We start from the raw sequence: 17,707 nt of genomic DNA on the forward strand, positions 1-17,707 counted from the left end.
ACTTGGATTGAAATATAATCTCTAATATTACTTTGAGCAAGTCACTTCTTTGAAGATGTTTCCTTATTTATAAAATAGGGATAATATTTATCTACCTTACGATGTATATTTTGAAGAAAGGACATAAAATATAAAGTACTATGGAGTTGAACATTCTTTTAATTCTACAAGAGTGCTTTTGATTAGACATTGGATTTCAAGAAATTGTTTCTAAAATGTCTTAATATCAAAATTTAGCTGACTTTCCAATTTCGTTACTTGATAATTAAGTTGGTAAAAGCAAATAGTGTCATAAGCAGAAAAGAGCAGTTTATCATTATGAAGTCTTTAGAGCATTTATCCATGGATACGAATGGCTCATTACATTTTAAGAAAAGAGCTCAAAGCAGACATTAGTCATACAAGTGAGATAAATGTAGGGCTTAGTGTTAGAATATCAAATATAAATGAGGTCAATCCAACCTTTCCTAAAATGAAAGCTTCAAAGTACACTATGCAAATGGCAGAGGATGGGAGGGTAGGGTAGGGGGAAATATTCATTTATAGAAGCCTAAGAATATTTGGAAAAATTTATATTTGTAATGAAGATTTGTCCCTAGGAAAATCTACTAAAACAAGGACAGTGAGACTTAAGAAAATTCTTATATCTGTTATACTCTGTCCCTAAGCAAAGAGTAGCTTACAGAAATCTTAAAGTATATCAATTTCCAAGCATTGAGTGAGTGTCCTTTTTAGGTACTGTAAAACCTTCTGTGATAGGTTCCATGGAGGCTTATAGAAGAAATATAAGATATAGTTCTGACCCTAAAGAAGCATACAGTCTGTCTGAAATGATGACATTTACACAATACAATTGGATTTGTTTCCCAACAACTACCTTTTGATCTTATAGAAATTTAGATAAAATCCTATTTTCCTGATTATTGACTACCTGCACTGATACCATTTCAGAAGGGCACTAAATCACACTTTAATTTATCTATGCATCTCTAGACTTTCCTCTCCTGATCTCTTGTGGATGAATAATTCCTCTCTTGTCTAATATCCTTCCTTATCACAACTCAATTCTTCTAGTTCTCCTTTAAATGTTATCTTTCCACACTTGAATGTAGGCTCTTTGAGGGCAGGAATTGTCTTCCTGAGAATACAATTATATGATTGTATTCCTGCTTGGCACATAGCAAGAACTTTACTGTTTTATATAATCTAATCTAAACTAATCTAAAATTGTATATCAAAATTTGAACAATAAAAAGAAGGCAGCCATAGGAGAGAACAGAACCAAAGGAAGGTCTGTGTTTATCATCATCATTTAGCAAATAATCCATCACCTAACAATCAACAAAATTTATTAAAAAGTATTATATGCTCAGTACTATGTTAGGCGCTATATAATCACTCCTCAATTTCCTTTGTTAGATCCTCCCCCAGATTATGTTCTCTAACTGTGGTATCCCTCATGGTTCTTTCTTAGGTCTTCTTTTCTCTATATACTGTTTCACCTCATGATCTCCTCAGCTCCCATGGATGTAATTGCCATCTCTATGTTGATAATTCTCAAATCTTCTTATCCTCTCTTCTGACCTTCAACCTCACATCATCACACACCTCACACTGTTGCCATAGCCTGTCGATTTCACCTTTGCAGCATCTCTTAAATATGCTTCCTTCTCCCCTCTAACACCACTTTAGTGTAAGTCCTTATCAAGTCATGCCTTGATTATTACATCAGTCTTATAATGTCTCTGTTGCCTCCAATCTCTCCCCACTTCAATCCATCCTCCATTCAGCTACCAAAATGATTTTCTTTCTTTCTTTTTTTTTTTTTTTTTGTTTTTTTTGTTTTATTAAAGGTTTTTGTTTTCAAAACATATACATGGATAATTTTTCAACATTTGACTCTTGCAAAACTTTGTGTTCCAAATTTCTCCCCTTTTCCACCACTTGCCTCCCCTAGATGGCAAGTAATCCAATATATGTTAGAAATATATATTAAGCCTAGTATATGTATACATATTTATACAATTATCTTACTGCCCAAGAAAAATCTGATCAAAAAGGAAAAAAATGAGAAAGAAAACAAATTGCAAAGAAACAGCAACAAAAAGAATGAAAATGCTATATTGTGGTCCAGACTCAGTCCCCACAGAGCTCTCTCTGTGTGTAGATGGCTCTCTTCATCACAAGATCATTGGAACTGGCCTCAATCATCTCATTGTTGAAGAGAGCTATGACCATCAGAATTGATCATTGTATAATCTTCTTGTTGTCATGTACAATGATCTCATGATTCTGCTCATTTCACTTAGCATTAGTTCCTATAAGTCTCTCCAGGCTTTTCTGAAATATTCTGCTGATCACTTCTTATAGAAAAATAATATTTCATAACATTCATATACCATAACTCATTCAGCCATTCTCCAACTGATGAGCATCTATTCAGTTTCCAGTTTCTTGCCATTACAAAAAGGGCTGCTATAAACATTTTTGCACATGTGGGTCCCTTTCTCTCCTTTATGATCTCTATGGGATATAAGCCCAGTAGAAATACTGCTAGATCAAAGGGTATGCACATTTTGATAACTCTTTGGGCATAGTTCCAAATTGCTCTCCAGAATGACTGGGTGAGTTCACAACTCCATCAACACTCTATTAGTGTTCCAGTTTTCCCACAAGTCCTCCAACATTTTATTATTAACTTAAATTAACTAATAATTATTATGAACATTTATTATCTTTTCCTGTCATCTTAACCAATCTGAGAAGTACATAAATACCTCAAAATTGTTTTAATTTGAATTTTTCTGCTGAAGAGTGATTTAGAGCACATTTTCAAATGACTAGAAATGGTTTTGATTCCTTTATCTAAAAATTATTTGTTCATATCCTTTGACCATTTATTAGTTGGAGAATGGTTTATATACTTATAAATCTGAGTCAGTTTTCTATATATTTTAGAAATGAGGCCTTTATTATTATCCTTAAAGGTAAAAATTTCCCCCCAGTTTATTGCTTCCCTTCAAATCTTGTCTGCATTAGTTTTGTTTGTACAAAAAGTTTTTAACTTAATATATTCAGAATTATCTGTTTTGCATTCAATAATGAACTCCAGTTCTTTGCCTACAAATTCCTTCCTTTTCCACAACTCTGAGAGGTAAACTATCCTTTGTTCTTCCAATTTGCTTATAATAAGACTCTTTATGTCTAAATCATGAAATCATTTTGACCTTGTCTTGAAATAGGGGTGCTAGTTGTGAATCAATGCCTAGTTTCTGCCATCATGCTTTGGGTGATCTGGAGATGATTTGACTTCAGGATCTTCAGGGTTTGAGGTCTGTTCTTCTCTTTCTCCATAAAAGCTATCTATAGTCAGAGTTCTTTTTGCTTTTTTGCCCATATTTTTAAAAAGTTTGAGGTCTCCTCTTAAGGTAAAAGGATGGCAACTGCTTTAGGTGGTCCTTGGGCTGGTGCTGGTAACTGACTTCGGTACTGGGTAGGTGTGGCCATGGCCCATATTTTTCTGGGGTTCAGAGGCTCACTATTTGTGCTTTGTATCTGTTTTGGTTTATCTTACAGCTAATTTGCTGATCCACTGGCTTGTAATCAGGACAGAGTAGCTTAAGAGCCTCCCAGTAGATTCCCTGGTGAAGGATGCTTCAAAGCCCTGGCTCCCTTTCTTGGACTCCATGTACTGCTTCTGCACTAGACAGCTTCCTCCCCTACCTGGTTGAACTAGACCTTTTCTGAAGTTCTTCCAGAGTATCTTCTAGAAATTTGTTACACTCCAAATATTTGTGGGTTCTGTCACTCCAAAACTAGTTCAGAGGTTTGATCTGGTGTCGATCAGAGGGATACTAGTAAGAGATCAGATAAAGACTTGTCTGCCCTTCACTAAATTGGCTCTGCTCTTCCCAAAGTTATTTTCTAAAGCATATGTTTGACCATGTTACCTATTTATTCAGTAAATGCCAGTGTCTTTCTATAACCTCCACAATAAAATAAAAATACTACATTTCCCATTCAAAACCATTCATGGCTTAACACCTCCTCTCCTGACTTTCCAGCTTTTTTGTACTTTACTCTTTACCATATATTCTTCCGTACAGTGACACCGGTCTCTTGACTGTTCTGTGAACTAAATACTCTATCTCTCATCTCTAGGCATTTTTCTGGTGGTATATGGAAGATATACCTATCTTCCATATATCTAAAATGTTCTTCCTCTTCAATTCCACCTACTGACTTCTTTGGTTTCCTTTAAGTCCCAACTAGAATCCCATCTTTTTAGGCAATCTTTTCTAGACCTTCTTAATTCTAAGAATTAATTCTTAATTCCTTACCTCTATTAATTATTTCCTATTTATGTTGTATACAGCTTATTTCTACATATCCATTTGCAGGTTTTCTCTCCCATTAAGCTGTGAGGTCCTTGAGGGTAGGAATTTTATTTTGTCTTTTTTTTTTTTTTTGTATCCCAAATGCTTACCATAGAAACTGGGATAAAATAGGTGCTTAATAAATGTTTATTGATTGATTGATTGATTATTAGTAATTTTTATTTTCTATAACTTTAGAATGTGAGAACTGGAAGGACCTTAATTTAGGATATTACTCAATGCTATCATTTTGAAGATAGAGGAACTGAGACCCAGAGAGGTGAAATATTTTCCCTCAAATCTCACATTAACAAGCTAATGGCAGAACTGGATCCAGAATTTAGTTCTGTTGACTTCAAGGACAAAACTCTATCACATCAAATTCATAATATATTTTAGCAAAATGAAATAATATTTATAAAAATGTTTTGCAAACCTAAAAGTATTATATAAATCTTTACCATCGTATAAATGTTATTACTTTGTTGCTTGTCTTTTGTTCTTACAGAACACCATGACATCAGGGAAGTGAGTGATTCATGCAGGACATGCAAGTGAAATTGGATTTTAGTGAGGGAGAGCTGTGTAAAATCATTTGCCTCACTTTCTCCTTCAGAGCTATCAGAGGACCTATACTAGAGAGGTGAAAGTGATAGAGGGGAGAAGGAAGCATAATCAAGAGATGCTGCAAAGGGAAAACCAACAGACTATGGCAACAGCTTGGATATGGGGAATGAAAGATCCTGAGTTGAGCCATAACTGTTGGGTTGCAAACCTGAAGGAATGGGAGAATTGTGTTGTCCTCTGTATTAATGAATCAAGTAACAGATCAAGCAATAGATCAAGACAACTGGATATAATGACTCCATAGTTTCCTTAAAGAGAGTCTTCATTCCTTAGATTACAATCCTTCCATATATCATTACCCTATGCAATTCTTGTATATGGCTTTCCTTAAATCAACAAAAGTGGTTTTCCTCTTTGATTCCCTAGGATTCTTTGTCTGATTCTTTTGTTAGTACCAGTTTCACATTCACAATTCTTCCATTCTCATTTCCTGAGAGAGAATGGGTCCTGCTTCAAGCTAAATGCAAGTACTTAGGTTAAGCAAGCTTCTACAATCTCCTTTATTTTGTTAGATAAAGGAAAACATGCCGTATATCATTCAGGATTGATAGCATAAAATTGGCCTCCTCAGGGGAATATTGGATTGTGACCATTTGTAAGGATTTTCTCCTCTTCCTAAACATGACTAGACATAGCACAGGAAGAGTATAAATTGTGTACTCTTCAGCTAGGAACACTAGGAGTAAGAGAATTCTCTTAAGAATAAGTCTCTTTAAATAGGAAGAAAGATCTGTGTTACAGGACTAGGGGTTTTGAAAGGGTCCATGCTGTTAAGAGATATACTTGACCTTAATGAGATGATAGATCTTGTGGTTTTTATGCTTTATATCTCCTGAAATTTTTATGCAAGTGCAGTAGTAGGACAAATTTATGGATTTACAGACACATTTATTGACTTGGAGGTGGTCCAAAGCTATGTGATTTTGAAAGAACATACTTGTCAAGCCATCACTCTCAGTTAGATATTTAAAGATGAATGAGCTATAATTCATAAAGAATTCAAGAGAAATATTTGTCAAGTCATAAGTAAATTTCCCTAAGACCTAAGGGAAGTTATTAGAATTTAAAAGATTGCTTCAAGGGCAGGAGCAGAACAACATTTGATAGGAGAAGGAAGTGTCATGAGATCACCAAACAGTTCATACTCTTAAGGACTTAAATCCTGAATACTGATGGTTCAAGTCCCAGTTCAGGAACCTGAGAGGATTTTATATATTTATGGTTGTCAAAGCCAGAATAAACCTTTTATTGAGAATAAAAGTATGAGGTCCATTAGAATTTGGGTGTATTCTGAGAGAACATTGTACAAGGGGATAAGGTGGAATCAGAAGAAAATAATAGTATTCAAAGTTATAAATAGGTCACAGGCTACTTTCAATGTAATTCCTCATAACTTTGTACTAATATTTTTGGGTCCTGGAAACAAGAGCAGAGAGGTTATCTGACAATCACTGGGTGGAGTTGATCATAACCCTAACTATCTAGCCCTGTTCACAAAAAATGAGAAAAGTTAGAAATATAAGGGGCTCCTATCTACATATGGAAAATGGTATAGCCTAAGAGAATGGTCCTTGAAATTGTAGGAGCACTGAAAACAAGGCAATAACTTGTAGGCTTCTGGAGGAGCATGAAAAGATTATCTGCAATCCACTTAACTGTAAATAGGAGTATCTCTGAGGTAATGGTGGAGAAAAATTCATTTTATGACTTGGGTCTGAAAGATAATTGGGATAGGAGAGATCATATGGTAGGGAAAATGTTCTTTAAGTTACTTTTTTTTTCCCACCATAATAAATAGAAGCTGAGATACCCATGGAAGGAAATATTTGCCTCTTTTCCATATCTGGGAACAAATTTTATAATCAAAATAGCCTCTCATCCTTGCAATTTGTTAAAAGTTTTTAAAAAAATAATTGCTTCACCAGCTCATAGACTTGCTATAATATAACAGATTGGTTTTATTATGAGTTAATGATATGAGATAAGGGAAAAATAATTTTTCATATCAATCTCATATCATTTGAGGAACAGATAATAGGGGATATGAAAGAGGATATCTTATAGATCCTATGCTGTAGTGCATAGAAAACTAGCTTCAGAATCTGAATGTCTTGAGTTCAAGACCCACTTTTAACAAATACTGACTTTGTGATCCTGAACAAATAATGTAACATCCAGTGCCTCCAGAATCTACATTGCCTTTAAAACCTCCACTGTCTTCAGTGCCTCCAGTAACTACAATGCCCCACTATCTCCAGTGCCTCCAGTGTCAACAATGCTTACAGTGCCTACAGGTAACTCTGTGGAATAATAAGTAGCAGAGAAGGTATAGGCCTATATATAGGTAAAAGGTATAAATTCTAAAGATGTGAACTATATATTGAGTAAACTCAGATGTTTTAAAAAGCACTCCAAGAGTCAACCACTACGAAATGTATAGCTTGCAGAACAAGATGGTGGAAGGATTAAAGATAATTTGGAAGTGGAAAGACCTATATGAACTGATGCTGAATAAAGTGAGCAGAACCATGAAAACATTGTACATAGAAATTGCAAGATTGTGTGACAATCAATGATGATACACTTGGCTCTTCTTAGCAATTTGGTGATCCAAGGCAATTCCAATAAAATTTGGATAGAAAATGTCATTCACTGAGTGAAAACTATAAAGACCAAATGTGAATTGAAGCATACTGTTTTTATCTTTTTTTCCCCTTCTCATCATTTCCCCTTTTATTCTGATTTTTCTCTCCTAACAAGACTCATATGGAAAAGATATAAAAAATAAATGTACATATATAACCTAAAACAACGAAATTTTAAAACAAGATAATATGGAAAGATGGAATTAGATCCTTCAGAGATCTTTGATCAAAACCAATGGTCCTTTTCATGTTTATTTACAGGGGCTATTGAGTATTCCATTGGTTTATATATGAGACCAAAAGGTCCTGTGACATTTGTCCTATAAGAAAATAAGGGGAAGGAATAGACCTGGCATATATGTTGAACACACAACTAAGCTTAAGAGAGAGCATTATTCACACTTCTAGGAATGGAGTCCAGATGACAGAGTGGAGCCAGGAAACTGCTCCAGCTCTCCCAATTTCTCTCAAAAATAACATGAAATCAAGTGTTTGAACAGAGTTTGATAGAATGAAACCACTCGCCAGTCCAAGATAAACTAGAAAAACTTTAGTAAAGATGAGTCTCATTGAGGTGAAAGGGCTGAAGCCCAGCTCAGACAAAGTCTCGGAAAGCCAGTGAGAGTATCTTAATCACAGCAGATCAGCATCTGAGACCCTTGGTTCTGTCTCAGTAGAGAAACAGATCTGTGGGGCAACCCCCAGTCCCAGATCAGAAGGTAAACTCTGGGAAACCAAGTCTTTTCCTGGAAAGAGTAGACAAAGCTAGAAACATAAGGGGCTCCTATCTACAGAGCCAAGGCTCAAAGCTACATAGAAGCTTGGGACAGCACCTCTTTTACCCCAGGAGCAGAGTTTAACTAGAAAAGTTTTTTTTTAAATTCCAAAAGAAAAGGAAAGAAAATGAGAAAGAAGCAGAAAAGAATCTTAACCATAGAAAGCTACTATGGTGATAGGGAAGATAGAAACACAAACTCAGATGAGGACAAAATGTCCACGGAAAAAATATCTAAGAGTGATATGAATTGATCTCAGGCTAAAGAGGCTTCTTAAACTTCTCATAAAAGACTTTAAAAAAAGAGGTAAAAGAAAAAATGAGAAAAGAAACAAGAGGCATGTAAGAAAGAGTCAACAGCTTGGAAAATGAAGGCAATTTCTTTAAAAATACAATTGGCCAAATGCAAAAAAAGCAAAAAACCAAAAATAAAAAAAAAAACCACCGAGGAAAATAACACCTTCATAAATAGAATTAACCAAATAGAAAAAGGGATACAAAAGCTAACTAAAGAAAATCACATGTTAAAAACTAGAATGGGACAAGTGGAAGCTAATGACTCTAGGAGACACCCAGATTCAGTCAAACTAAAAAGAATGAAAAAATGGAAGAATATGTAAAATATATCATTGGAAAAACAGATGACCTGGAAAATAGATTCTGAAGAGACAATTTAAAAATTATTGGTCTACCTGAATGTCTTGACAAAAAAAAAATAGCCTGCCTGGATAGTATTCTTCAAGAGATCCTCAGGGAAAACATCAAGGAAGCAGAGGGGGAAATATTCATTGAAAGAATGCACCGAGCACTTTCAGAAAGAGATCCCACAAGGAAAATCCCAAAGAACATTTTTTCAAAACACCAGAACTACAATCTCAAGGAAAAAATAATGCAAGCTGCCAGACAAAAACAATTCAAATATCTAGGAGCAACAGTAAGGATTACCCAGAATGTGGCAGTTTCTACAATAAAGCATCACAGAGGGTTAGGAATATCGTATTCTGGAAAGCAAAAGACCTGGGGTTACAAACAAGAATTAACTACCGATAGAGACTGAGCATCATCATTCAGGGGAAGTGATGGATCTTTAATGAAGTTAAAAGACTTTCAATCATTTCCATTAAAAAAAAAACAGAAGTAAACAAAAAATTCAGTCTTCAAACACAGGACTCAAGAGAATCATAGAAAGATAAATGGGGGGAAATATATATTACTTAAAGATTAAATTATTTTCATCCCTGGATGGGAAAACAATATCTGTAATTCTTGAGAATTGTATCTGTCATTGGGGCAGACAGAGGGAGGCATCACATGGATAGAGGGTATGCTTGTGAATGGACTCTGATGTGATGATATCAAAGAAAAAGACATTAAAGGGTGGAAAAAAGACTGGGAGAAGAGGAAATGAGAAAAATTAGATCACATGAAGAGGCACAAAAGACCTATTACAATCAAGGGAAAGAAGGGAGGAGGATGAGCATTGTCTGAAGTTTGACCCCATCAGTTTTAGCTCAAGGAGGGAACAATTTGATCATTCTGTTGGATAGAGAAATTTATCTAATACTATAAAGAAGTAGGAGGAGAAAGAGGAAAGAAAAGGGAGGGCAGAAACACTATAGGAAAAAATGATAAGAGAAGGGGGGAGAGATGGAGAGAGTGTTAGAAAATAAGGTAGTGGGCACACCTGTCAGATTGGCTAGAATGAGGGAAAGATAATGTGGAATGTTGGAGGGGATGCGGAAAAACAGGGACACTAATACATTGTTGGTGGAACTGTGAATACATCCAATCATTCTGGAGAGCAATTTGGAACTATGCTCAAAAAGTTATCAAACTGTGCATACCCTTTGATCCAGCAGTGTTTCTACTGGGCTTATATCCCAAAGAGAACATAAAGAAGGGAAAGGGACCTGTATGTGCACAAATGTTTGTGGCAGCCCTTTTTGTAGTGGCTAGAAACTGGAAACTGAATGGATGCCCATCAGTTGGAGAATGGCTAAATAAATTGTGGTATGTGAATATTATGGAATATGATTGTTCTGTTAGAAATGACCAACAGGATGATTTCAGAAAGGCCTGGAGAGACTTATATGAACTGATGCTGAGTGAAATGAGCAGGACCAGGAGATCATTATATACTTCAACAATAATACTAGATGATGACCAGTTCTGATGGACCTGGCCATCCTCAGCAATGAGATCAACCAAATCATTTCCAATGGAACAGTAATGAACTGAACCAGCTATGCCCAGCGAAAGAACTCTGGGAGATGACTAAAAACCATTACATTGAATTCCCAATTCCTATATTTTTGCCCACCTGCATTTTTTATTTCCTTCACAAGCTAATTGTACAATATTTCAGAGTCTGATTCTATTTGTACAGCAAAATAACGGTTTGGTCATGAAAAAAAAATAAAAGAAAGAAAATAAGGTAGTGGGGGGGGCAAAAAATCTAAAACACTTCTAAGGACAAGGTGCAAAGAGAGAACAAAAGCATATACAGGGGAGGAAATAGAATGAAGGGAAATACAGAGCTGGTAATCATAAATGTGAATGTGAATGAGATATCCTTTCCCATAAAATGGAAGCAAATAGCTGAATGGATTAAAAAACAGAATCCTATAATATATTGTTTACAAAAAACCACATTTGACACAGAGAGATACATATAGAATAAAGGTAAAAGTCAGGAACAGAATTTATTGTGCTTCAGTTGAAGTAAAAAAAGCAGAGGTAGCAATTCTGATCTCAGATAAAGATAAAAATATCTTTTAATTAGAGAAGGAAAGCTCATCTTGATAAAGGGTACCATAAATAATGAAGTAGCAATGATATTGAATGTATATGCATCAAGTGGTAGAGCACACAAATTCCTAGAGAAGATATTATGCCAGTTACAGGAGGAAATAGATAGCAAAACTATATTGGTGGGGGACCGCAATCTTCCTCTCTAAAAGTCAGATAAATCTAAATACAAAATAAACAAGAAGGAAACCAAGAAGGTTATTAGGATACTAGAAACCTAGATGTGATAGACCTCTGAAGAAAACTGAATAGAGACAGAAAATAATATACCCTTTCCTCAGCAATATGTGGCACCTACACAAAAACTGATCATTTATTAAGTAATAAAAACCTCACAAATGCACAAAAGTTCCATTTTAGAAAAAGAAATCGAATAAGCCATTAATGAATTCCCTAAGAAAAAAATCTACAGGACAAGATGGATTTATAAGTTAATTCTACCAAACATTTAAAGAACAATTAATTCCAATACTATGTAAATTATTTGGAAAAATAGGTAGAGTCCTGCCAAATTCCTTCTATGACACAAATATAGTACTAATACAAACCAGGAAGAGCCGAAATTGAAAAAGGAAATTACAGACCAATCTCCCTAATGAATATTGATGCAATCAAATAGAGTATTAGCTAAAAAATTACAGCAATTTATCAGCAGGATAAAACACTACAAATAAGTGTGATTTATACCAAGAATGTTGACTGATTCAATGTCAGGAAAACTCTTACCATAATTGACCACATCAATAACAAAACCAGCAGAGATCATATGATAATTTCAATAGATGCAGAAAAAAAGTTTTTACAAAATAAAAACCTATTCCTATTAAAAAAAAATTCAAGAGCATAGGGGTAAAGGGAACTTTCCTTAAAATAATAAGTAGTATTTATCTAAAACCAACAACAAACATTATTTGTAATGGAAAGAATCTGGATGCATTCCCAATAAGATTAGAAGTGAAATGCCCATTACCATCACTATTATTCAACATTGTACTAGAAACGTTAGCTTTAGCAATAAGAAAAAAAAAAAAGAAATTAAAGGAATTGGAATAGACAATGAGGAAATAAAACTATCATTCTTTGCAGATGATATGAAGACATACTTAGAGAATTCTAGAAAATCATCTAAAACATTACTTGAAACAATTAATAAGTTTAATAAAGTTGCAGGATATAAAATAAACCCACACAAATCATCAGCATTTCTATGTAACACTGACAAAGCCCAGCAGCAAGAGATAGAAAGAGAAATTCCACTTAAAATAATTGTAGACAAAATAAAATATTTGGTGGTCTATTTGCCAAGACAAACCCAGGGACTATATGAACACAATTATAAAACACTTCTCACACAAATAAAGTCAGATCTAAACAACGGGAAAAATATCAATTGCTCATGGGTAGGCTCAGCTAATATAATAAAAATGACAATTCTGCCTAAATTGGTCTACTTATTCAGTGCCATACCAATCAAACTGCCAAAAAATTATTTTAGAAAACTAGAAAAAAATAATAACAAAATTCACCTGGAAGAACAAAAAGTCAGGAATATCAAGAAAATTAAAAAAAAAAAAATACAAAGGATAGTACCAGACCTAAAACTATATTATGAAGCAGCAATCATCAGAATTATTTGGTATTGGCTAAGAAATAGAGTGGTGGATGAGAGGAATAGAGTAGAAACACAGCACATTATAATCAAGACTTTTAGTAATTTAGTATTTGATAAACCCCAAACTCCAACTTCTGGGATAAGAACTCACTATTTGACAAAAATTGCTGGGAAAACTAGAAAATAATATGTCAGCAACTCAACATACACTTATACCTCATACTCTATACTAAAATAAGATCAAAATGGGTATATGATTTGGGCATAAAAGATGATACCATAAACAAATTAGGAGAGCAAGGGATAATTTACCTATCAGATCTTTGGAGAAGGGAGAAACTTATGACCAAAAGAGCAACTAAATTCCTGATTTCAAGTCCAACATTATATCTATTGTACTACCCAGCTTCATATCCAGGTTTTCTGTTTGCTGTAACAGTTTTATATTGATAGGAATTGATTCTGGCACCAGGGTGATAGCAAGAGTAGCTATTCCATATACACAGGAAATAGTTCATATAGAAGAGTCATTATAATATAAGGATATTTATTTTATCTATTCACATATTGGTGAGTTGTTGTTGTTGTTGTTTTTAAATCCCCCGGGTATTTCCTTTGGTGTTTCTGAGATATTTCACTTGAAAAGTGAAAAGCCTTCTTACTAACCTATTCTCCTCTTTCTCTAAGCATCTATTTAACTGTTTCCTCTTTGATTTAATTTAATTTATCCAGTCTCTCTCTCTCTCTCTCTCTCTCTCTCTCTCTCTCTCTCTCTCTCTCTTTCTCTCTCTCTCTCAAAAAACTTTTTGTTTTGACAAAATCAAAGCAGTTCTGAATCACTATAGGGATCATATTTCCAATTCTTTGAATTGCATTTGACTAAACATTTAATAAGCCACTTTAAGAGGCAAAGCAATGATCTTAATCTCTTGATAGTACAGTTTCTCTTTTTTGTATATATATTTTTTCTTGCTTAAAACCTGAGTTCATTTTACCCTGGCATTCTTTTAATTTCTAATTATCTGGATCACACTTATTAAATGTATTCTTGGTCGAAGTTTAGATCCTGTACTATCAAGATTTCTCCTAATACAAAATTTTAACATCTTTCTTCGTCAGTCAAGGTTTAGCCACATTTTTGTCCATGAGGAATTTGTCTAGGTCTACATATATGGGGTTCAGCACTGAAGAATTACTACACAGTAGCTGAATTCTAGCTTATTTAGACTGTGCCCCAATATTCACTCTTATAGTTGGGAACCACAAGAGAAAAGAAGGAGGCTCTATTCAATTAGTAAATGTTGACCAATTACCCCTTTGCTATTTAGATCTTTTACTATTGGTGAGTGCCAGCTAGGGAATTTTTTAAAAAAATTTCCAAATCTACCAGCAGTTTTTAGGGAAACAGATCATCTATCTTTATGAGCACTGAAACAATGAGCCTTAGGGATCCCAGTAGAAGTTCTAAGATTTATATGTATACAGTTCTAAGATTCATATGTATAAATGTGTGTACATGTATATATATATATTATATTATGACATATTTAGAAAAGAAAAAGAAAACGCATTCCTAGTGAGAAGGAACAAAATAGTTTTTAGGTCCAGTCTTTTCCAGAATTGTTAGATTTGGACATTTTGATTAATACAGATGGATTTTTTTATTTAAGCATGTCTTAGACTAAGTGGCTTGTGAGGTCACTTTCAAATTTGAAATTCTATGAAGTAATTTGCCCAAAATTACATAGGTATTAAATAGTAGAGTGGGATTAACATCTGACTCAAAATTCAGGTTGGCCTGAATTTTGGCCCCATGTTTCTTTTCTTATTCACTATATCATCCCTTAAAAAATCCATAATTTTAATATTCACAAAGCTTTTGATTCACAGTTGGTGATGAAAATGTGTTTATATTTCTTTTATAGAAAAAGTAACTGAAATATAAAGTGAGGTGTTCAAGGTTGCACAATTATTCAGAGCTGAACTATAAGCCCAGATTTCTTCTTACTTCTGTTTCATAACACTTTTTACCACAGCCAAAGCTTCTTTTGATCTATCCAAGTAATGCTGGGGGCTATAAGACACTAATAACGATGGTGATTGTGATAATACAAAAATAGATGCTACTCTTTTCTTTACAGAAATAATTATTATCCAAAGATATGTCAAATACCATCATTAGCATTTTTTTCAAATTTCAATGATAATCTCATATACTTATACAAAATACATAAAAGGAAATCTAAAAACTTTCAAGGAGGTGGAAGTCCCAGATTTCTGAAGGTTTCCCATGCTAGTCTGGTTTCCAAGTTATATCTAGTTTGTGCTGAAATGGTCTTCTCTGTTTCAGGAGTTAAGTCCTGGAGCTTGGCTAAATGAAAAGAGCAGCTATTAGGGAAAATTGAGATTTTGTATTAGAATTTGGGAATGGACATGCATTTTGACATTTTTTGTTGCTGTTGTGTCATTCCAATCATATTTAACACTTCATGACCCCAATTGGGGTTTTCTTGGCAGAAGTAATTGGAGTAATTTCTCATTTCCTTTTTCAGATCATTTTACAGATGAGGAAATTGAGGCAAATAGGGAGAAGTGACTTTCCAGGATCACACAAATATTAAGTTGTAGATTTAGGATTCACATCAAATTTCTCTGACTCAAATTCTGGTCTCCTTGTATAATACCAGTCTTCCCTTATTCTCTATAATACAAAAACAAAGAAAAACCCACATACAATTGCAAGGTTTATAAAGTCCCTGATTCACAATTACTCTATAAGGTAGATAATGAAAATATTTTTATACCCATGTTGTGAATCAAGAAGCTCAGGTTCAGAGACAAAATTACTTTTATAGGTCACGCTTAGAAATGAGATATAAATCTAGATCTTTTCTTACTTCTAGACTGGAATGCATTCCATCATACCATACTTGCTGTCAAACATTTTTTGATATGTTCAAGTAAGATTAGTGTCTATAATCAAAAATACTAATGATAGTGATTATATTACAAAAGTATGGGGTGTTAGTTCTCTTCTCTAGAAGATTGTTCTTATTCAGGAATATATCAAATGCTATCTTTAAAAAAAAAAAACCTTCAGATTTCAGTGACAATCTTATGTAACTATATTAAATACACTAAAAGAAATGGGAAAATTTGTCAGAGAGAGTGGAACTGTCAAATTTCTGACAGATTCTTATGCTCCTTCTCTATGCCATGAAGTATGTATTTGGTGATTTCACCTTTATCGAGGGCTAATTCTTAGTTTTGCCACTTGCCAACTTCTTTTCACCCAAGAAATGCTTTATGTAATCCTGGGTTAATAGATATATAAGATAGGTATACAAATCAAATGTTTACTTATAATGAATTATAACTTTGCAACCCTCACATTTAGTTATGTTATTCTCCCCCCCCCATATGGGATCACAACCCACAGTTTAAGCTGAGATCTAATCCATATGAGTTAAACAAAAATATGATAGTTTGGTGGAAAAGTATTCAAACCATTCATTGGACATCCTAGATTGTAGAGAGCAAAAAGGGAATTTTTCAAACCAATGTCTTGATATAATGTATCTACAATTGTCAATAGATAAACATGATCATTCATATGGTGTATTGGGAGTAAAAATTATTATGTAGTTTAATGTATATGCTTATTTGGCACATGTAATACTAGGTATCATTATTGAATACCAGAACCTCATTGATCTCAGTGAGTAAAGCACCTGAGTGGAGTTATACAACATATGAATAGTTCATCCCTATACCCTAACTTAGAAAGGGAGAAATTCTTAAAAAAAAAAAAAAAAAAAAAGGCTGGAGTTGGGATTCCAGGTCTATACTAGGAAAGATCATTATATCCTTTGTGGTCTCTAGAACTGCTTTACATGCTGGGATCCAATGAACATAAATAAATATATTCGTGCCGGTCAACCACATTTAGCACAGTTCATAACAGAATAATGGAACATTTTTAGGAACAACCTCTTCTTATAAACAGGTGAAGATGTGGGAAATAGAAGCAGTTTTATTGTTTATCAGTCATCTTCCACCTCGGCACTCTGTACTGATTTAGCCATACTCACTCATTTTTCTTTCCTTCTAAGAAGGGAAAAATTACATCTTTGGCTACTGTTAAATCTGCTGCAACAGTTCCTGCTCTTCTAGCCTTCAGAAACCTTTTCTTCTCTTTCCAGGTTCACTGTGTAAGTGCTGATCCCATCTGTCTCTTAGGTAAGTTCTCTCTTTTTTGCTCTGAGTTTCCCTTTTAGTCTCCCTACCCCCATATTAAAGCAAACAATATTTCCTTGAATCAAAAAAAGAGTGAAAAATTCCAAATTCAAGTGCTTAATGTGAGTTCAGGTCATTCTTTCTCCTTTCTGGAAGAGGTTTCACCAAGTAAAGGAACATTGGTTGTTCAGCATCATTAATTAGCATATCTGTGCTTCAGAGTAATTTTGTGACAACTCACCCATTTTTCTTGAAATTGAAATATGCCTCAAGAAATTAATGGAGTGTTTTGATTTTTGCAAAGAGTTTGAGTGTATAAAATACTGTTTGTTATGGATGATCAAAAATATACAAAAATGTAAGGAAAATTGTGTTATGTGAATTTGGCAATCTAGTTATTATTTCTCTCTAATTTGTCCTGTGAGTATCTTGTTCATATATAGCTATTTGTATGTTATCTTTCTCATTAAACTATGAGTTCTCTGATAGCAGATTCTGTCTTTTTATTTTTAATTCATTGAATAAAACAATCATTTCTATAACATAATATAATTAAGAAAATTATTGCACATGAAATTGCAAACTTGAAAATATCTAAGGAAAAACAAGATCTTCAATAGACTATCTT

This window comes from Sarcophilus harrisii, chromosome 2 (genome assembly GCF_902635505.1).
Source record: "Sarcophilus harrisii chromosome 2, mSarHar1.11, whole genome shotgun sequence".
Taxonomy (NCBI): Eukaryota; Metazoa; Chordata; class Mammalia; order Dasyuromorphia; family Dasyuridae; genus Sarcophilus; species Sarcophilus harrisii.